Source organism: Capsicum annuum, unplaced genomic scaffold (assembly GCF_002878395.1).
Source record: "Capsicum annuum cultivar UCD-10X-F1 unplaced genomic scaffold, UCD10Xv1.1 ctg1744, whole genome shotgun sequence".
NCBI classification, from domain to species: Eukaryota; Viridiplantae; Streptophyta; class Magnoliopsida; order Solanales; family Solanaceae; genus Capsicum; species Capsicum annuum.
Genome location: NW_025823104.1, coordinates 640,730 through 664,001, shown reverse-complemented (window position 1 = coordinate 664,001; position 23,272 = coordinate 640,730).

The window sequence follows — 23,272 nt, the reverse complement described above, 5'->3', positions numbered from 1 at the left end:
GTGGTCTAAGGTGATGTATAGGATATGAGATAAGGGTAGCACTCGTACCCTAGGGTACAGTTTAGGGGGTGTGGTCATACCCTTCTGCGACCATGTTTTAAGCTTTTAAGCTGAGGGTATTTCGAATATTCCCATCCCAAAACACTTATGTCCCCATATCTTAAAACATGTTGTGGCCTCTTATAACCTACTATTAAAAGATAAAACACATCAAAATCCTTTCTAAACTCACTCTTAAAGATTGGGGCTATGGTTTTTCAAAGGTGATCATCTAGAGACTCAAGAGTCAAGATTCTTTCATGAATCTTCTTGAATAAGGCATCTTTCTCTTACCTTATTGTTAGTTCATAAATATCATGTGTTTTAAAGTATGACTATGATTCTTAACTGATGGTTTTGAAAATCAAAATTGAGGGTTTTGTTGCATATGGTTGAGTATTGTTTACTTTTGGTTTAACTTGTGTTTATACATATTTTTTATGATGGTTTGTACGTGTGGGTGCTTGGTAACTGTGGTTTCACAAGTGGGTCATAAGTATTCCCTTAGGGTGCTTGTAAAAATATCTAAAAGAATAATCTTTTTATATGTTAATGATGTTTTGAACTAAGGCATTGACCTAATAAATATGAATGGTCAGTAAATTATTTTCTGAAGACCTTGTTGTCTATGTAATGATTTAAATGGTAACATTGGTGGTTTAATTGGTTACATGTGTTTGATTCCCTAACATTAAATTGATTTATGTCTTCACTTAATAATGGGTTTAAGCCTCTAAACTTTGAATCAATTAAGTATCTTTGTTAGACGATGGGCTTAAGTACCAAATTCAAATGCATAGATATTTGGTTGATATTGGTAATGACATGTGGTATATTTGTAAGTAGTGTTGGTATGATGATACCAACGAAGTACCTTTGGTTAAGTAATTGACTTAATAGGTGTGTATGTGAATTAATGGTTTTAAATTGGGCTTAATAGAAGGATATGTAGCTGGTCTATAAAAGTGGATTTTGAAGGACTAACACTGGGAACCGTACTAGCCAATGCGACTGTTTTATCATTAAGTGGTTTGAGTCCCCCAAATAAACACATGAAAGGGATGTTCGAGTCCCCCTTACTATATATATTAGTGCTTAAGTCACCTTGATTATGCTGGGAGATTTGAGTCCCCTATATAGGTATATACGATTATGGATATTCTCTGGTTCGTGCGACTACACGCACTGGGGCCCTTCTAGCCAGGGGAGAGCTAGTCCTATAGAGCAAATAAGTGCCTTATTTTATGATGGCTATGTTACACCACCCATGTTAATGTTTTCAAAGTTCATGCTAATTATATTCCCTACCCCAATATGGTGTGTGTATATATATATATGCATTGCTTTGATTATATGCATTGGTGGATTAGATTTGAACTGTTGGCATTATTTTATCCTTATCCTTGCGTTACATACTTACACTCCAATCGCTAACCATCTTTGATATTGTATCCCCACGCGATGTAGGTATTGGTCATACCACACCTTTTACTCATTAATTAGACCAGGGAACAACTTGTGTTGACTTGAAGTGGCGAGCTTTTATACTTTGGAAGGCTTCATTTATAGTTTTAGTTTCTTATATTTCCATTGGTTTAGTCTTGGACATTGGTTTTTGCTATGATTGGGGGCATGTCCCGATCAAATATTATTTTGACTTTGGATAGAGGCTTTATGAGACTACTATGGGTTGGTATGATCGGTGTCAGTAGTGGGGTCATCCTTGGCATTGTTATTAGTATTAAGGCTTATACCATATGATTTTATTTGATTTATGATTATTATATTTTATTATGGTATGCCTATGTACTTGGTTATTATTTTGGTTTTTTTATGGTTGTTGGTTGGGCATTGGACGGTTAGACTTATTTGGGTTGGTCATGGTCTTGGACCTATCTTTAATTATTTGTGTTATTACTCTCCTTATCTTATATTATATTTGGAATTCATCTGACTTAGGGTATATGTTGGTTGGTTAGATTGGTTTACGGGGTGACCATTGGTATTTTTTGGGGTTGAGACGCCCATTATAATAAGGCCCTAGTTTGGGTCGTGTCAAATTGGTATCAAAGCTTTAGGTTCATGGTCAATTGGGAGTCCACAAACTCATGTCAAGTAGAGTCTCTTTTAAGGATGTGTATTGCACTATACTCATAAGAAGAGGCTACAAGGCATTTAGGAAAGTTTTACTTTCTTGTTATCTTAATTTGAGCTATAGAATCTAAGGTCAATGATTATTATGATTTCCATTTGCTTATCTTTCAGATCATGCCTCGATGATTTGAACCTCACAAAAACTCCTCTGTCCCAACTAAGGACAATATTAATGGAACATGCTTTGCTCATGGGATCTATACTCAGTTTAGGGTTCCAGTTCTTGATTATCCTTTAGTTCCACCAGTTCCCTCTTGTCTTTCTTAGGCTAATGTGATGAATACTGAGTTTCATCAGTTGATTCATATGATTTCTCAATTGGTATCTCTCAGGTTAAGTGTGGTGCATCTGCTACTCCACCTTTTGAGGCCATAAGGGCTGGCCAGTCATGAGGTTGAATTCTTTATCTTTTATGATTGTTAATGTGGAGAAGGGTAATCAGGGTTTTTTGGATAAGATGGAAATTTTTTTTAGGGTTGTGCATGCCACTAATGTAGAAAGAGTGGAGTTTGCTGCCTACCAGCAAAAGAATGTGGCGTACCAATGGTATAAAGAGTGGGACCGGTTTGTGTGTTGATGCAACATGGTAGGGTGGTAACTTATGCTTCTAGTCTATTGAAAGTTCATGAGAAGAACTACCCTACTCATGACTTGGAGGTTTAGCTATGGTATTTGTATTAAAGATTTGGCATTACTATCTCTATGGGGTTCATGTTGATATCTTTTCTGATCATAAGAGCCTGCAGTATGTCTTTACTCAGAAAGAGTTATATCTCAGGCAAAAAAGATGGCTTGAGTTGCTGAAGGACTATGATATAAGTCTTCACTACCATCTACGTAAAGCTAATATAGTTATGATACTCTTAGAAGGTTATCCATGGGGAGTCTAGCTTATGTGGATGGGGATTAGTGGGAGTTGGTGAAGGATATTTACTATTTCGCTAGTCTTGGAGTTCATCTCACGAACTCTAATAATGGTGGTGTGTTTGTACATCAGGTATCACATCATCTCGGGTTGTTGAGATAAAGAAAAAATAAATGTTGGATCTTGATTTAATGAAGGTTAGGGGAAATGTGGGTCAGGAAAAAGTTGTTGACTTTGTGATTGGTGGAGATGGTATCTTGAGGTACCAAGGCAGGTTATGTGTTCCTAAAGTCGATAGATTGAGGGAAAGGATCTTGGCCAAAGCTCATGGATCTCGTTATACTATTCGTCCTGGTTCTACAAAGATTGTATCATGATCTTAAGGAGTTCTACTGGTGGAGCAATATGAAGGGATATGTGTCTAACTAAGTGGCTAAGTGTATGGTGTGTCAACAAGTGAAAGTTGATCATATCAGACCTGGTGGTTTGTACCAAGAGATTGAATTACCTTAATGGAAGTGGGAAGTGATTAACATAGATTTCATTACCAGTCTTACCTCGATCTCAAAACTAATGTAATTCAATTTGGGTCATTATGGATAGGATGACCAAGTATGCTCATTTCTTACTGGTGAGAACTAGTTATTCGACAGAGAATTATGCTAAATTATATCTTGTAAAGATTGTGAAGTTTCATGGTGGTTTGTATCATTTTTGATTGGGGTATTCCATTCTTATCTCACTTTTGGAAGTCATTCTAGAAAGGTTTAGGAACTAAGGCGTGCCTTAGTATTGATTTTCACCCACAATAGAATGGACAAGCGGAGAGGACTACCTAGACATTGGAAGATATGATTCGTGCTTGCGTGATTGACTATGGTGGTAGCTAGTTTGACCATTTGCCTTTGATTTAATATGCTTATAGTAATAGTTATCACTCTAGCATTGGTATGCTCCTTTTGAGGCATTGTATGGTAGGAGATGTCTCTCCTATTGGGTGGTTTGAAGTTGGTGAGGGTAAGTTATTTGGCCCTAATTTCGTTCACCAAGCCTTGGAGAAGGTGAAGGTGATTTGTGATAGATTAAAAGCCACTCAAAGTTGCCAAAAATCCTATACAAATGTAAGACGCAAGGAGTTGGAGTTCAATGTTAGCAATTGGGTGTTCTTAAAGGTATCTCCCATGAAGGAAGTGATACGATTTGGCAAGAAAGGGAATTTAAGTCCTCAGTATGTTGGTCCCTACTTGGTTTCGAAGAGGGTTGGCAATGTGGTCTATGAATTAGAGTTGCCTCTAGTTTGCACTCCATTCATTCAGTTTTCCATGTCTCTATGTTGAGAAAGTGCATAGGTGATCATTCATCGATTGTTTCTTTGGAAGGGTTGGGTATCTCAGATTTCTTATCGTATGAGGTGGTCCCGATTAAGATCTTAGATTATCAAACCGTTGGTTATTGACAAAGGATGTGGCTTAGGTAAAGGTTCTTTGGAGGAACCATAAGGTTTAAGAAGCTACTTGGGAGGCGAAAGAGGACATGAAGTCCAAGTATCCGCATTTGTTCCTTGCTCTGGATATTCTTGCGGAAGGTATGTGTTCTTTATCACATCTTTGTTTTCTAACTTAGTTAAAGGAAGGATCAATTTCCTTGCAGCTTTTTTTTCTAACTTGGTTAAAGGTTAGTTTGATGTTTAATAATATGTTAACTAGTGCTTGTGCTTGCCTTAGCCATCATTCGAGGATGAATGATCCAAGTAGGGGAGAATTGAAACACCTTGGCTTTTGAACCTTAGAAAAATTCTTGAGTCTTAGTTTTTGGATAACATATGATTTGAGGCTACTTGTCATATGTTAAGATACGATTTAAGGCCCCCTGCTCGTATGATAGTCAGTGTATTTTGGTTGTTTTTTGTACAAGGTACGGCTAAGAATCTTACTAGTCATATGATAGGGAAATATGTGTATTTTGTTAAACCATATGATGTCCTGACTTTAGTCTAGATGATTCTGACTAAGGTACGATTCTAAGGGTGGTTCTCATATGTTAGGATTTAAGTTAATCTTTTGTGGTCGTATGTTGGTTAGTATGGTGGTCCAAGGTGATATCTAGGTTATGAGATAAGGTTACAACTCATACCCTAGGGAATGGTTTAGAGGGTGTGGTCGTACCCCCCTGCGACCATGTTTTCAGCTTTTAAGCTAAGGATATTTTGGACATTTCCCACCCCAAAACACTTAAGTCCCTACGTCTTAAAACATATTGTGGCCTCTCATAACTTACTATTGAATTATCAACCATATTAAAATCTTTTCTAAACTCTCTCTTGAAGATTGGGGCTAGTGTTCTTCAAAGGAGATCATCTAGAGGCTCAAGAGTCAAGTTTCTTCCGTAAATCTTCTTGAATAAGGCATATGAATCTTTGCTCATTGTTAGTTCATAAATATCATATGTTTTAAAGTGTCATTATGATTCTTAAATGGTGGTTTTCAAAAGAAAAATTGAGGGTTTTGTTGTAAATGCCTAAATGAATAAACTAGTCATATTTTAATGATGTTTTGAACTAAGGCATTGGCCTAATGAATGTGAATGGTTGGTAAATAATTTTTTGAAGGACTTGTTCCCCATGTAATGATTTAAATGATAACCTTAGTGGTTTAATTATTTACATGGGTTTGATTCCAAACATTAAATTGATTTATGTCTTCTCTTGATAATGAGATCGAGTCTCTATACTTTGAATTGAACAAGTGTTTTTATTAGACGATGGGTTTAAGTCCCAAAGCCAAATGAATGGATGGTTGATTGATAATGGTAATGGTATGTGGTATACTTGCAAGTAGTGTTGGTATAATGATACCAATGAAGTGCCTTTGGTTAAGTAATTGATTTAATGGTTGTGTATATGAAATGATGGTTTTAAATTGGCCCTAATAGCAGGATGTGTAGTCGGGGCATAAATGTGGAGTCCGAAGACTAACATTGGAAACTGTACTAGTCGGTATGGGTGTCTTATGATTGGGTGGTTTGAGTACCCCAAATGAACACATAAAAGAGAGGCTCGAGTCCCCCTTAATATATGTATTGGTGCTTAAGTCACCTTGATTATTTTAGTAGGTTTGAGTCCCCCATATAGGCATATATGGTTATGGATATTCTCTAGTTTGTGTGGATACATGCACTGGGGCCCTTCCAGTTAGGGGAGATTTGGGCCTATATAGCCCGTTGTTTCCTTGTTTTATGATGGCTATGCTACATAACCCAGGTTAGTGTTTTCCAAGTTCAAGCTAATCTTGTTGCCTACCTTGGCATTGTGTATATATATATATGTATTGCATTGGTTATATACATTAGTGGATTAAATTTAAACTATTGGCATTATTGTATCCTTATTCTTGAGTTACCTGTAAGCGCTCCAACCGCTAACCATCTTTGACACTATATACCCACATGATACAGGTGTTGGTCATACTACACCTTCTACTCAGTGATTGGACTCGGGAACAACTCGGGTTGACTTAAAGTGGCAAACATCTATACTTTAGAAGGCTTCATTTCTAGTTTTAGTTTCTTATGTTTCCATTATTTTAGTCTTGGACATTGGTTTTGGCTATGGTCACAGGCATTTCCTTACCAGTTATTGTTTTGACTTTACATAGAGGCTTTGTAAGACTACTATAGGTTGGTATGGGCGGTCTCAGCAGTGGTGTTAGCCTTGGCATTGGTATTGGTATTGGGGCTGATACCGTACAACTGTATCTGATTTATGATTGTTCCATTCTGTTATGGTATGGATATGGGCTTGGTTATTATTTTGGTTTTGTTATGGTTGTTGATTAGGCATTGGGTGGTTATACTTGCTTGGGTTGGTCAAGGTATTGGACCTATCCCAAAGTCTCTATGTTGTTAATCTCCTTATTTTGTTATATGTTTGAAATTTATCCGACTCAGGGTATATATTGGTTTGTTGGATTGGGTAAGGGGATGATCTTCGGTCCTTATATGGCTTGAGATTCCCATTACGACAAGGCCCTGGATCGGGTCATGTCACCATCCCCTCCACACACCACCTAGGATTTTCCTCCTCAAGAGGTGACTCCGAGTCATGTGTGGATGCGAAACTCTGCCCCTATTATATTGGTGTTCCCTTCTTTAGATTGGACATCTCATAGGAATCCTACTTTGTACCCTTCTTAGGCTGGGGTACATCTGATTAGTATGCATGAACGGTGGTACCCTCTTCAGAATTGGGTGCTTTTAATGACTCTTCCTTTTCTACAACCTCGGATGAATCCTGGGACCCCTTCCCAGATTGAGGGTCCTGAGCTACTCTCTGTGGCTATGACTCAGAATTGGCCTCATCTCATCATCATGATCGCTTGATGGGAGAGAATGTAGGGGTGATCTCTGTACTGACTTCATCCTTGGTCGGGCTACACGTGCCTGTGCAAGCTTGGCAATCTGAGTAACCATAGTCTGAGAGATAGGTTGGTCATCTACCCCACTGTGATTGCTCAGGTAGCAGTTGTCCTATAGTGCTCAATAAAATAGTCTCGGCTACCTAGCGTATCTGTCCTCTAGTAATTCTATGTGTCACCATATATGCAACATCTCTAAGTCGTGTAATTGGGTACTCCTCCATCAAAACACTAGGCTCGGGGGATTCATCCCGTCTCCTTGATGTCTCCTCCTTCTTTTTCTTAGCAGCTTTTGGTGCCATGTTTACCTAAAAAACTAGTCGTTAGTTTCCTACAAAAATGAGGGATTACAAAAGTTGAAGAAAAATTCAATATTCAAGAAGTTCAAATTTTTCCTAAATTTTCACACCCCTATAACTTTTTTGAAATCCCAACAAGTCCAATGGGCACACATATATCAAGAATCATGATTTTTAATGCAATCTATATTCCCAACCTTTGGTATTACTCTACTTATTCAAGTTCAACTTCTGTTTGGGGCATAACCTTAGAATTTAATTCAAAACAAGGCCCCACCTTGAGATTTTAGGCTACTTCAAGGCTCCTACATACAAGCATTATAGATTCTATATATTTTGCATGAGAATACACCTATCAACCTGTTTATTCGATGAATAAAATAATACATAGCCATTAGGAGTCAAGAAAATTACCTCTTTTATGATAATCCAAAAGTGAACAATGAAGAAATCAAGAAAAATCCAAGTTGGAACTTGTTTTTAGTGTGTTGGGACAAGTTGGTACCTCAAACAATTTTCAATTTAGTCTATCTTTAAGTGCGGGATTAGATTATAATTTAAGAGAGAAGTTTGGATTTAAAGAGAAAAGTAAGATTTTGAGAATTTAAATGAGTTAGAATAAGGCTAATGTGTTTAAATTTGGATGGGTGGCTAATTTAGGTCTTAAACATACATTGGTGGGCTCAAAATTTTAACTAAAATTTGGTCCCAGAAGATGTCTACCCACGACACCACAGGCGGTCCGCATGTGCAGGGCGCACACAGGCCAAAATTTTGGCCCACTTTTCTATATTTTGAACATGGCATTATGATGGTTTCCCTGCTAATTATGGTCCCGTAATGTGAATTTACAGTTCTGAAAGTATGATTATGTGCCAAAGTCCATAACTTTCCATTCTCATCCTCAGAAATTTATTTTCAATTATTGCTCAATTTACCTGGCTCATGTGGGACTTGTGACCCTGATGGGTTGGTCACACAATCCCCTTACCTGAAAATTTATGCATGTAGCAATCCTACCATGTTCCGGGTAAGTCCATAAGCTACCTACAAAATCAAAACAAACAAAACAAGAACACTAAAATAATGGGTTGCCTCCCACCCAACTCTTGATTTAACATCACAGCACGGCATGGCTGTGTTGGTAATGTAGAATTCACCAACAAGCCCATGGTTTGCTTCCCATATAACACTTGATTTAACGTCGTGGCACAATATGAGTACCTTTATTACTTAGAATTCATCAAGATACCCATAAGAGTACCCTCCTAGGTCATCAATACAATCTATCACCAATACCACCCTCATGTCGGCTGGTTACTTCATTGATTTTCAGAGGTTGAATGTGGCTTCCTCACCATTGACTTTTAACTTTAGTTCTCCCTTTTGCATGTTCACCGTTACTCTACCTGTGGCCATAAATGGTGTCCCCAATATTATGGATATCTCAATGTCAACCTTACAGTCCAGAATAATAAAGTCAGTCAGGAAGATGAAATTATCAACTCTTACAATCACATCAAATGAAATGCCCAAAGGTTTCTTCACCGTACGGTCAACCATCAATAGTCGCATTGTAGTCGGTTCAGGAGGGTTCAAGCCTAATTGCTTGAAGACAACCATCAACATAAAATTTATGCTAGCTCCTAAGTCACATAAGGCTCCGGAAAACTGAGATGACCCAATAGTACATGGTATAGTGAATGCTCTAGGATCACTTTTTTTCTGAGCCAGAGTCCTAGTAGTAACTGCACTATAGTGGAGCAAACAATCAACATCCTCAATCGTACCTCCTTTATTCTTTATGACCAATTACTTCATACACCTGGCGTATCCAGGTATCTGCTACAATGCCTAAAGAAGAGGAATATTCAAGCTTAACTCTTTCAGCATCTTAGTAGATCGCTTGAATTTTCCTTTCTCTTTTTTTTGCTTTAGTCGCTTAGGAAAAGGTTGGGATGGTCTTGGAATATGTCTTATTTCTTTCTCAACAATAGAACCCTTACCTCTTTCCTTACTGGTTACATCATCACCACCTGTTGCCTTTTTTGACTCCACAACAAGTGTCTCATTAATAGCAGCCTCATCAAGTTTTAGTGCTTCTATAGTAGGTAATGGGGGATCCATAGTAGTCATACCACTCCTTATGGTAATGACAAGAACATGACCGCTATTTTTTGAATTTTGAACAATGCTACTTGGAAGGGTACCTGGCTACCTCTGGTTTAAAGTTGCTGAGATTTGTCTTAATTGTTGCTCCAATTGCTTGATAGAAGTGGCATGATATTCAACTTTCTGGGTCAACCTTGAAATGTTATTTGTAATCTCCTTACGAATGATTTCCTGATTTTTTGACCCTTTACCAGCTTAGTCACCAACTCTTCCATTCTTGATTCTACATCTCTTCTACCAGGTGGAAGGTATCGATCTCCCTTCTCTCTGTAGTTATCCTTCTTCCTTTAGTCATTATCTCACTTCCTACTATGGGATATCTATCATAATAGTTTTGACCTTGGTTCTTTCCCTTAAGCTCGAAAACCCGCCAACTGACGATCAAGATAGTGTGCTTTCTCCTCAAATTCTGATTCATATTCTTTGGAAGCTGAACCCTATGCTCCTATAGTGTTTACCTTTTTTGAAATTACTACTACAAAATTCTTTGCCAGTAACCCAAGATCAGTTCTTAGTAGCACAATCTCTTGCGCTACTGAATGATCAGTTATCTTCTGGTCACAAAAGGCCCTAATAGCATATATGATAAGATTCCCTCTCAGCCTCCCGAGTGTGCCACCATCGGTTAGTGAGAGGGATCATATCAAAAATCCATGAAGCAGCCTCCCAACATAGTTTCATAAAAGCTCCTCCAAAGATAGTGTCCGCTATGGCATCGTCAGGGCTCTGTAGTATATCTCCAATAGGCTTGTCCTTGACATCTAATGGTTGGGCACCATAGTCATCTTCTTTTTGAACCTGAACTATGCCTCATACATAGATTCAAACTATAGCTGCCTGAAATTATAGATCTCATCCTTAAGATGCAATATCCAGGATGGAGGAAAGAACTGATTCAAGAATTTCCAATGCAACTCGTTCCATATAGTGATAGATCCTCTTGGCAGTTCCCCTAATCATAAAGATGCATCTCCTATAAGTGAGAATGGGAACAACCTTAGTTTAAGTGCTTTCTAATTTACCCTTGGATTTGTATACGAACTGCCAATCCTGATGAAATTTGCAAGGTTCACATTCGCTTCATCTGTAGGCAAACCCTTAAATAGACCTTTCAAATTTAGGAGCTTGATCTTTATGCTCGTTATGTCAAACTTAGTGTCTAAGGGGAAAAACAAGAGGAATAATGGTTCCAGTCTCTGCTGGATCAACATACCCCAAATCTTCTTCATTATCCACATATGGCTGCACATACTGATATGTTGGGATCACTTGAGGATGACCTCCTCTATATTCTAATTACCATTGAGTGTTGTTCATCAGTCTGCTTCCTGTTTCTGCTCAGCTAGCTCTTCCTCCCTAGCTATCTGGCGAGCTTCATCTACTGACCTCCCTATATTAGTGGATTGTGCTAAAAGCACCCTTATCTAACAATCAATAATATCTTGAACTCTTTCAGGAGAAGGGGGAGGTACATCATCACGAACCCCTTCAAGAATATTATCTCTTTTTGGTTCCATCATCCTACTAGGTGTTTGTAGGATCCTCTCAGGATTTAGATTCAATGGTAGTAAGGGATTGACTCTACTCCTTATGATTGGGATACACTAGCATATACCCAAATAAGAACAAAATAAAAAAAACCTAAAAATTACAATAACATCAATTCATGAATCAACAATGTACTTCCCGATAAGGACACAAAAATTTGATAATGCCTAAGATACATCTTCACTCTGAAGATTATGTGGTCACTATCAAATATAGTAAACCAATAAAGGTTGGGGTCTAATACCAAGGGAAAAAATGTAATCGTCTCTCTCAGCTATTGTAACCAACGGGAAGAACTGGAAAAGTAAATGGGGATTTTGAGTAACAATATTGAACAAGTGACGAATATCAACTTTGATTGTAATCAGTCGTAAGTGAACACTAGGATTATGTTTCCCCTGGATTTTCAATTTCGTAGGCTAGTAGTTCTTTATTAAACCAATCCAATACCTTACATACAAAATAGATAAGTTATTACCATCAACATTTTTTCAGATGAGCTGACAAATTTCACCATTTACCTTTTGAGCCTCAGGATGTTGCCTTACTAACTCTTATCTTTATCCCAGTTAAAGAATAACTTTTGAGTCTCTAGTTATTAGATTACAGCTAACCATCTTACTTAAATAATACCTAGTAGCATGGATCGACAGTTAAACTTCAAATTACTATTTTCATTATCTTTTCCTAGTCACTACTCTTCTTTTAGAGTAAGTAAAAATAATATAGCTGGGATCCTAACATTTGAAACCGCTAAGATAACTATTAAATTAAAGATAAAACAATGCATGCATGGGTATTGGTTCAGAACAACAATAGCACTACCCTTACTTTGTCAATCTTTCAGGGTTTCCACAACCTTAGCTAAGGGTTTTTAGCCTCTCATGCTTGTGAAGTAATCAACAACATTCATGATTGAAAGAATAAGATGAAATCACAATAATCACAAGTAAAAACCCAAAATTGTAATTGAATTAATCAACCAAAATTAATACAAGAGAATTCAAAGACAAAAAACAAATTTTGGAATCAAAATATATGTATAAGTATAAAGAGCATATGATTTCTACTAAAAAAATATAAGGGGTATTTATAGTACATGAGGATACACTAAAATCAAAGCCCAGACAAAAAGGGAAAAAAAGGGTCGGTGTCCACATGCGGCATGGCCTTGGGCACATGTGTCATATGCGGCCTGAGGCTGGGCACATGTAAACACCTACATGTGCAGGAAAAATTACTGGAACTTTAGCTCTTAATATTTTGGAGTCCTGACACATACCTTACCCATATGTGCTATATTTGTTGAAAGTTATTTTTATCTCTTTAACTCTCTGGATCTTCACTTTTGGTACTTACCTTAGACTTATACAAACTATATCTGCTACATATGGTCCAGATGTAGACATAGGTAAGTGCCGAGCCTTCCAATACTTGAAATAAAGCTTCAAATCTTCAACTTTCATCACATGCTTTGGTCACAAACATCTAAAAAGTGTCATCAATACCAAAAATTGATCCAATAAATTGCCAAAAACACCATTTTTCATATTTTTAACAAAATTATCACCCAAAACCAAGTTTCCTACAAAAGATACCCAAAATGCATCATATCTAATAAAACAACCTTAGAAACCAATATATTTTCCTCGTTTAAAGCACCAAAAGTGCTATATTTGTATAACACATCAAGCCTCTCACCAATAAGTGTGGTGTGCTTCACGCCCATGAACAAGACTCTACTAAACGTGGATTTTACATAACCTAGGACATTTTAAAATCTTAGGCTCTGATACCAAGTTTGTTACGACCCGAGACTAAACCCAAGCTGTAACACGGTGTTTAAGGCCACAAATGATCCTAAGCTAACCCATGAACTGGCATAACTATAAGTTACTATAAGTAAATAACAAAATACTATGCGTAATTATTTAAATAAATAACAAAATATTAAATCAATAACAAAAATTCTAAAACTTTGTACTAAAAATATAGCTAACTGCCAAATTGTGTGAAAACCTCTAAACATGATGAGTTGTTAGTATAGGTCCCCAACTAACTCTATCTAATATAATAAACATAAACTTAAATAATGGAAATCAGGATAAATACTACAAATAGTCCATGACTAATAAGGATCCAAAAGCAGCAAAGGATTGGCGCACGGCCTACCTACGAGAAATTGGGCCTTCGAACCTATGTTATATGACAACATAATGCAAAAGAGAGTATGCGATCAATAGTTTAAATGTGATGGTACGTAAGATAGGGATAATTAAAATACATATAAGTACTGGGCATTAATATATGTTCATGTAAAATAAATATAAGACCAAGCATAAATAAAACACCTAGGATTTGAACTTTGAGAAGAACTTCTTAATTTGTGTGTCTTTGAATTTGGTAAGACTAGGGGCATGAGTCGTACCCCATTGATACGAGTCATATCCTACTTCCCCTACCTTCTCGTATCCTATGCAATATGGTGAGGGTTACTCACTGTACTAGGTATGAGTGATCCTCTTCTCAATTATACCAAAGGGTTCAAGTTGTACCAAGTGAGTCGTATATAGAGTTTGGACTTGAAATTTGAATGGACTGTGTTTGATATGACTAAAGTATATGAGTTATGGGCTGAGTTGTACCCTTTGGATATGACTCAAGAGTGTGTGATCGTACCCTTAATAATGTAGGTGACTTACAATAAGCCTAGGGTATGAGTCAAGGTATCACTCATACCCTAGGGTATGGTTCCCCTAGTGACTCGTACATTGGATGGGTCTATTTTCCTGCATTTAATTAAGGTCATTGTGGTTATTTCCTACACCCTAAACCCTAAGTCCCTTATGGCCTTTTTAAACACATTTTGAGAATGTCCAAAACACTCTCTCAAACTCATCTTTGAAGAATTAGAGACTATGGTTTCAAGGGTGATCTTCAATAGGAAAAGTAAAGTCAAGACTCTTGGTGAATCAAGTTGTCTAAGGCATGTAACTCTTCCCTTTGATAAATAACTCTAAATCCATGTGTTTTGCACTTGGATTAGTACGTGTACATGGTGATTTTGAAATCAAATGAATGGGTTTTGTTGCCTAATCTTTATGATTTATTCCTTAAAAATGGCTTTGGTAAAGGAATTCACACTACGTGTTTATGAAAAATCTAAGTGAATTATCTAGCCTTATGTTGATGATATTTTGAACTAGGACAGTGGCCTCATGTATGGTAAAATTGTTGACCTTTTTGGGTGATTGTTAATGGGGGTTTAAAGTCACTAAACATGAAAATGAACTTGATCGAGTATTTCACTGAAGTGTGGTATAAATTTAATGTAAGATTGATAATGAAATGCAAATTGTTTGTGAGGATCTTGATGATCATAAATTGAATTTTACGATAAATTAAATTGAAGCATTACCCTATTGAAATGGATGAGAAATAAAGGCTCCTATGAGGACTAAGTGGTCATGTATAGTGTTGAGTTATTTAAATCTGTTAAAAATCCTTGAGTATGAATTGAATAGATAATGATATATGGACAAAGGATTGGAGTCCAAATGTCGACTAATGATAGTCATGATTGTTTGAGGTTAAAGTACCTTGCCTAATGAAAGGGGTTGAGGTTAAAGTCCCTTGCCGAATGAAATTGCTTATGGTTAAATTTTCTTACATAATGAGATCTCTTGACGTTAATGTACCTCGCCGAATGAAATGGCTTATGGTTAGAGTCCCTTGGAACGAGGTTAGAGTCTCTTGTCTAATAAATGGGCATGAGGTTGGAGTACCTTGCCTAGATAAATGTATATATGGTTAGTGTCCCTTATTTGAATGATTATGTTTAAAGTCCTTAGCTAATGAATGTATGAGCATGGTTAAAGCATTTCATTTAAGTAATATGTGAATATGGTTGTAGTCTCATACCTAAAAAGAATTATTGAATCTAAGTGTGGAAGGTCAAAGTTCTCCACTTTATGTCTCATGATTGAGTACTTTGAGAATGTTGTTATGATTTGTTTACTTGTTAGTGTGTGATATACCTATATGTATGGATAATACTATGAATATGGATGAATATTATTAGTTGACTTGTTGTTTATCGAAGATGCTATTTTATCCTTATCGTTGATTTACATGCTAGCTCTCCAACTGCTAACCATCTCTAGACTTTATGTTCCCATGCAACATAGGGAATGAAGTATTATCTTCTCTTTCTGCATAGTGATTAGGTGATCAAAGTGGTTTATGCATTGACTTGGGAGTGGTAAGCTTTCTTACTTTTGAAGACATTCCTTTCAAACCTCCTATCTTTAGACATAGTCTTATTTTAACTTGGTTTGGCTATTGTCGGGGGCATGTACTGGCATATACATTTCTAATCATTAGTTTGCATAGAGGTATTGTGAATGAGTATGGACTTGGGTTTATTGGCTAGTGTGTTGATATCTAATGAAGTGTTTAGACATACTTAAGTTGTAGTATATTTCCTCTATCATCATATGATTTCTATTTTCTATCTTTTAAATTATGCCTCCAAGGAGATCTGACACTCAGGCAAACCTTTCTAAGGGCCCTATAGATGCAGCTCATCCAACTTCTAGAGTTTAGACTTGGGCTAGGGCTATGGAATCTGACCATCTTCCTGGGATTTCACCTGTCCCCACCAACCCTGATTATGAGAGTAATCTTTCTATTCTATCACCTCAAAGGGATGCTACTAATGTTGAGTTTCATCACTATATCAAATTTTTGAATCAATTAGTAGCTTCTCAATCAAAGTGTGGTGCTTCGGCTACCCTTTTTCTGAGGCAACAAGAATCGGCCAATTTATGAGGTCGTACCCTTCTATGTTCTCCAAAATAAAGGTTAAGGAGGATCCTATAGGCTTCATTGATGAAATGAAGAAGATCTTTCAAATTATGCATGCTTCAGAGATTGAGGCTATTTAGTTTGCTTCCTACCACTTGAAAGATATAGCGTACCAATGGTATGAAGGGTGGGAGTTGTCTAGAGGTGTTGATGCTAGTCTCTCTTTGTAGGAGGATTTCTCTGAGGCTTTCTTAGACCGCTTCTTTTCTCAAGAGTTGAGGAAGGCAAAAACGAAAGAGTTTCTAAACTTAAAGTAAGGAAGGGTGTTCGTTCATAAGTATGCCTTAATTCCATCAATTATCAAGGTTTGCTTTCGAGATTGTTTCTAGCATAAGGGCTAGAATGCATAAATTTTTTATGCAATTGTCCCTGGAGTTAGTCCTTGAGATCAAGGCGGTCTTGCTGACTGAAAATATAGATATCTCTAGGTTGATTGTGTATATGCAACAAGTGGAAGAAGATAAAAAGAAGCAAGTTTAGTTTAATAAAAGACAAGGGAAGAAGTATAGGTCTTTTGAGTTTAGTTGTGGAAGTGGAGGTAAATAGTTTAGAAAGAAGGGGAGGGGGGAGTTTGAGTTCTTTCTCCTCAGCTAGTGTTAGGTCTTCTTACCCAAAGTTATCGGGTGATCATCGATTTCAGATTACTAGTGGGTTTCGAGAATAGGGTGGCTAATTCCAGGCTAGTGTTGCCCAGTTGGATCTACCCTGCCCTCCTTGTAGATTTTGTGGTCAGTGTGAGAAAGAGAGAAATATATGTTTTGGTTATGCTCAGATTAGGCACATGTATCGTGAGTGCCTCTCTCTATTAGCTTCTTGGGACAACTGGGCCCCTATTTCTACTCTACTTGCTCCTACATCAGAGGGTGCTATGTCTGCTTCTTCTATTTTTGGCACCGACATTGGCCGAAACCGCTTGTATGTACTTGCTACTTACCGAGATTCTGTGGCATCTCCCGATGTTGTCATGGGTATGTTGAGAATTTTCTCCTATGATGTATATTGTTTGCTTGATCCAGGGTCTATACTTTCTTATATGACCCGGTATGTTGATGTGCATCTTGATTGTGGTCCTGAGAGTTTATCGGTTCCTTTTCTATTTCTACCTCGGTAGGAGACCCTGTGATTACTAGAAGGGTCTATAGGGTGTGTGTGGTATCTGTTGGTGGTAGAGATACTCTTGTGGACTTGATAGAGTTGGACATAGTAAATTTTGATGTCATTCCAGGGATTGATTGGTTGCATTTATGTTATGCTTTCTTAGATTATCGAACTCGTAGGGTCATGTTCAAATTCCCTAATAAGCTGGTCATTGTATGGGAAGATGGTTCCTTCTTTCCCAAAGAAAGGTTTATTTCTTATCTAAAAGCCCAAAAGTTGATTTCAAATAGTTGTTTGTATTATTTGGTCTGAGTTAATGAGTTACTCAAGGTGTTTGCCGATGATCTTTCCCGTGTTCCTCTCAATAGGAAAATTGATTTTGGGATTGATCTTGTTTTGAACACTCTTCCACTTTCTATCCCTCCTTATAGAATAGCTCCAACAGAGTTGAAAGAGCTCAAGGAGCAACTGAAAGACCTCTTAGATAAAGGTTTTATCTGCCCTAGTGTGTCTCTATGGGGTGCTCTCATATTGTAAGTGCCCAAGAAGGATGGCTCCCTTCGTATGTGTATTGGTTATTATCAGTTGAACAAAGTTATCGTAAAGAATAAATATCCTCTTCCTAGGATCGATGATTTGTTTGATCAACTTTAAGTTTTAAAGTGTTTCTCTAATATTGATCTTAGATTGGATTATCATCAGCTTAAAATTAGGGATACAAATATCTCTAAGACTGCCTTTAGAACCCGGTATGGTTACTATAAGTTTCTTGTTATGTCTTTTGTGTTGACCAATACCCCGACGACATTTATAGACTTGATGAATAGGGTCTTCCGTATGTTCTTGGACATGCTTGTCATTATCTTAATTAATGACATCTTAGTCTATACTAAGAGTGAAGCAGATTATGTAGATCACCTCCGTGCTGTGTTGTAAACTTTGAAAGATCAACGTTTGTATGCCAAGTTCTCCGAGTGTGAATTTTGGTTGAAAGCCATAGCTTTTCTTGGTCATGTCTTCTCTAGTGAAGCAATCATGGTAGATCCCCAAAAAGTTATGATGATTAAGAAGTGACCTAGACCTATGACTCCAATTGATATTTAGAGCTTCTTGGGTCTAGCCAGTTACTATAGAAGGTTTGTGGAGATTTTCTCGAATATATCTTCCGAATTTACCAAGTTGAAAGATAAATTGACTTTGGCTATGGTTTTGACCTTGCTTGAAGGTAATGATGGCTTTATGGTATATTGTAATACTTCTCATATTAGTCTTGATTGTGTTTTGATTCAACATGGTAGGGTGGTGGCCTATGCTTCTAGGCAATTGATAATTCATAAAAAGAACTACCCTACTCATTACTTAGAGTATGGTTTTTGTGTTAAGATTTAGCAATATTATCTTTATGGGGTTCATCTTGATATCATTTTCGATGATAAGAGTCTTCAATATGTGTTTACTCAAAAGGAGTTAAACGTCAGGAAAATGAGGTGGCTTGAAATATTTAAAGACTATGATATGAGTCTTTATTACCACCCTGGTAAAGCTAATATAGTCACCGATGCTCTTTGTAGACTGTCTATAGGAAGTTTGGCCCATGTGGATGAGGATAACTAGGAATTAGTGAGGAACCTTCACCGCTTGGCTAATCTTGGAGTTTGACTTGCACACTCTGAGCATGGTGGTGTATTTGTGCATCTGATATTCCAGTCGTCCCTTGTTGTTGAGATAAAGAAGAAGTAAGTATTGAACCCCGATTTGATGAAGATCAAGGGTAATGTGGTTCAACACAAAGTTGCATACTTTGTGATTGGTGGTGATGGTATCTTGAGATTTCAACAAGGTAGAATGTGTTCCCAACTTTAATGGATTGAGAGAAAGGGTCATGGCCGAGGCTCATGAATACTATTATGCTATTCACTTTCCACCAAGATGTATCATGATCTTAGATAGCTCTATTAGTGGGGTAACATAAAGCGTGATATGGCTAGCTATATAGCCAACTTTATGGTGTGTTAACAAGTGAAGGTTGAGCGTATGAGGCCCAGTGGGTTGTACCAAGAATTTGTACTACCCGAATGGAAGTGGGAAGCAATTATATGGATTTCCTTACCGATCTTCCTAGATCTCAAAATCAATGTGATTCTATGTGGGTCATTGTTGATAGAATGACCAAGTCCTCTCACTTCCTGCCCATGAGGACTAATTACTCAGCGAAAGATTATGCTAAGTTGTATCTTATAAAGATCGTGAAGTTGCACGATGCTCCAATTTTGATCATCTCAGATTGTGGTCCTCCATTTTCATCCTATTTCTGGAAGTCATTCGAAAAGGGTTTGGGTACTAGAGTGTGTCTTAGTACCACTTACCACCTGTACATGGATGGATATGTTGTGGGCTTATGTGATTGATTATGGTGGTAGTTGGTATGACCACTTGCCTTTGAATAACGTCACCTATGATAATAGTTACCACTCTAGTATTGTTTTAGCCCTTTTTAAGGCATTATATGGTAGGATATGTTGATCTCCTATTGAGTGGTACAAAGTTGGCGATGGTAAGTTGCTTGGCCTCGGTTTAGTTCGCCAAGCTTTAGAGAAGGTAGAGTTAATTCGTGATAGATTGAAAACCGCTCAAAGTCACTAAAAGTCCTATGCAGATGTGAGGCATAGAGACTTAGAGTTTAGTGTTGGAGATTGGGTATTCTTAAAAGTGTCTCCCATGAAGAAGTGATGCAGTTTGGTAAAAAAGGGAAGCTTAGTCCACGATATGTTAGTCCCTACTTGATTGTGATGAGCATCGTCAATGTTACCTATGAATTGGAGTTTCCTTCTAGTTTAAACTCTCTTCACCCAATTTTTCATGTCTCTATGTTGCGAAAATATTTGGGTGATCCTTCATTGTTTGTTCCCTTGAGAGATGTTGGTATTTCATACTTTTTTTCATATGAGTAGATCCCGGTGAGGATATTTGACTAGCAAGTTTGCCAGTTGATAACAAAAGAGGTGGATTCGGTGAAGGTTCTATGGAAGAACCAAAAGTCTGAGAAAGCTACTTGGGAGGCGGAAGAGGACATAAAGTCCAAGTATCTGCATTTGTTTCCCATCCCGGGAACTTGTGATGAAGGTATGTGCTAATCTTCTTACCTTGATTATATCTTGATAGATAATTGGTTAAAGTCCCTAAGATTTGAATTGATTTGTGTCGTATTAGACCATTGGTTCAAGTCCCTAATGCTTTGAATATGTGTCCTTGTTGTGATGGGTTTAAGTCCCTTGTATCTTGATTTGATTCTTGTCCTTGATAAAATGATGGGTTTGAGTCCCTAATCCTTGAATTGAGTAAGCATCTTGATAAGTTGATGGGTTGAAGTCCCTAGGTTGTGTAGTGGGTTGATAATTAAGGGATTTAAGTCCCTATGCTTTGAAATAAACAAGTGTCTTTGATAAATGATGGGTTTGAGTCCCAAGATCAATGAAATGAAATGGTTGTTTGATGATGATCATGGTTTGCGTTGTGTTTTATCCTTGTTGTGTGCTTTGTCCTAACTTGTTTGAATGTTGTTTTAGTGTGTGATAATATGTTAACTTGTGCTTATACTTGCCTTACCTGTTAGTTGAGGATGAATGATCCATGTGGGGGAGAATTGAAACACCTAGACTTTGAACCTTGAGAAGAACCTCTTCATTTGGGTGTCTCTGAGTTAGATACGATTAAGGGCCCTTAGATACAAGTCATCTCCTCCTTCCCCTCCCCTATTATATCCTAGGTAGTATGGTGAGGGTTACTCACTGTCCTAGGTACGAGTGACCCCCTCCTCAATCACACCAAAGGATATGAGTTATATCAAGTGAGTCGTATAGAGTTTGGACTTGAACTTTAAGTGGATTGTTTTTGATACGGTTAAAGCATACGAGTTGGGGGTTGAATCATACCCTTTGGATATGACTCAAGGGTATGTGGTCGTACCCTTAACAATATAGGTGATCTAGGAGAAGCCTAGGGTATAAGTCAGTGTACCACTCATACATTAAGGTACGGTTCCCGTAGTGAGTTTACCCCGAATGAGTACATTTTCTAGCTTTTAATTGAGGGCCTTGTTGTTATTTCCTACACCCTAAGTCCATTCACTATATAAGTGTATATTGCCTCCTTAAACAAATTTTAGATTGGATCAAACATCTAAAATCGCCTCTCAAACTCATCTTTGAAGAATTGAAGGCTAGTGTTTCAAAGGTGATCTTAATAGGCAAAGTGAAGTCAAGACTCTTGGTGAATTAAGTTTTCTTAGGCATATAACTCTTTCCCTTTATACATGGTGATTTTGAAATCAAATGAATGGGTTTTGTTGCCTAATGATGAATAATGTGGACTTTTGCTTAGACTTCTGTTTATATATGTTATTGAATAAGATTTCCACATCTGGGTGCTTGTTGTATGTGGTATAACATGTGAGTCTTGAGTAACCCTAATCTTGGTGATTTCTACCATGAAAATGGCCTTGGTAAAGGCATGCCCACAAAGTGTTTGTGAAAATATCTAAGTGAATTGTCTAGCCTTACGTTGATGATGTTTTGAACTAGGGCAATGGCCCAATAAGTATGATTAGTTGTAAAATGATATTGTAAAGGTATTATGAGCCATGTATGGTAAAATTGATGACCTTGTCTAGTGATGGTTAGGGGGGAGGGGTTAAAGTCCCTAAACATGAAAATGAACTTGAATTATGTGTTGAACTAAAGTATGGTATAAATATGGTATAAGATTGAGAATGCAATTCAAATTGTTTGTGAGGGTCTTGATGACCATAAATTGAATTGTATGATAAATTGAATTAAAGCATTGTACTATTGAAATGGTTGAGCAACAAAGGACCCCATAAGTACCATGTGGTAATGTATAGTGTTGAGTTGTCTAAATAGGTTAAAGTCTTTAAGTACGATTTGAATAGATGATGATTTATGGGAAAAGGGTTGGAGTCCCAATGTCGACTAATGATAGTATTGATGTCTTGAGGTTAAAGTCCCTTACCGAATGAAATCATTTGTGGTTAAAGTCCCTTGCACAATAATATCTCTTGATGTTAATGTACCTCGCCGAATGAAACGGCTTGTGTTTAGAGTCCCTTGGCATGAGGTTAGAGGCCCTTGTCTAACAAATAGGCATGAAGTTGGAGTCCCTTGCCTAGATAAATGTGTGTGTGGTTAGAGTCCCTTGTTTGAATGATTCTGCATGTGAAAGTCCTTGGCTGACGAATGTGTGAGCAGATACCTCAATCTAGGCATCCCTATTTCTAGGATGATACCCATGGTATAGTCAACCTCTCATTCACCCTTATGTCTAAGATGGTGAAAATTTAGCAAACTACATAATAATTGTCTATCGTTTCTTTGGTTTCCATATCCCTCTTTTGAGGATGATATGGATTCCTAAACTTCACCCAAAACCGTTCTTTCGAAGATGGCCTTGAACTTTCTAGAGCTTGGAGCTTTCACTCATCAAACCCATGTGGGTATTTGGGGCTTTCAACCATCAAATCCTAACAAAATTAGCATAGTAATGATAAAACCCATAAACATGAATTACCAAATAGATGAATCACCAAATGAATGTTGTGGAGTCAAGAGTTAAAACCTAAAAATTATTGGGGAAGATGGAGTTATGATCCATGAGGCAAGGGTTTGATTCTTTTGCTAAAATTCGGAGCAACCACGTGTATTTCTAGTTTTAACCCTAGGCTTCTTTATTCTACTAGGCCGCGGTCACGCTAGTCTTGCCGCGACCACGACTATGCACCCGCGGTTAACTTCTGCAATCACAGT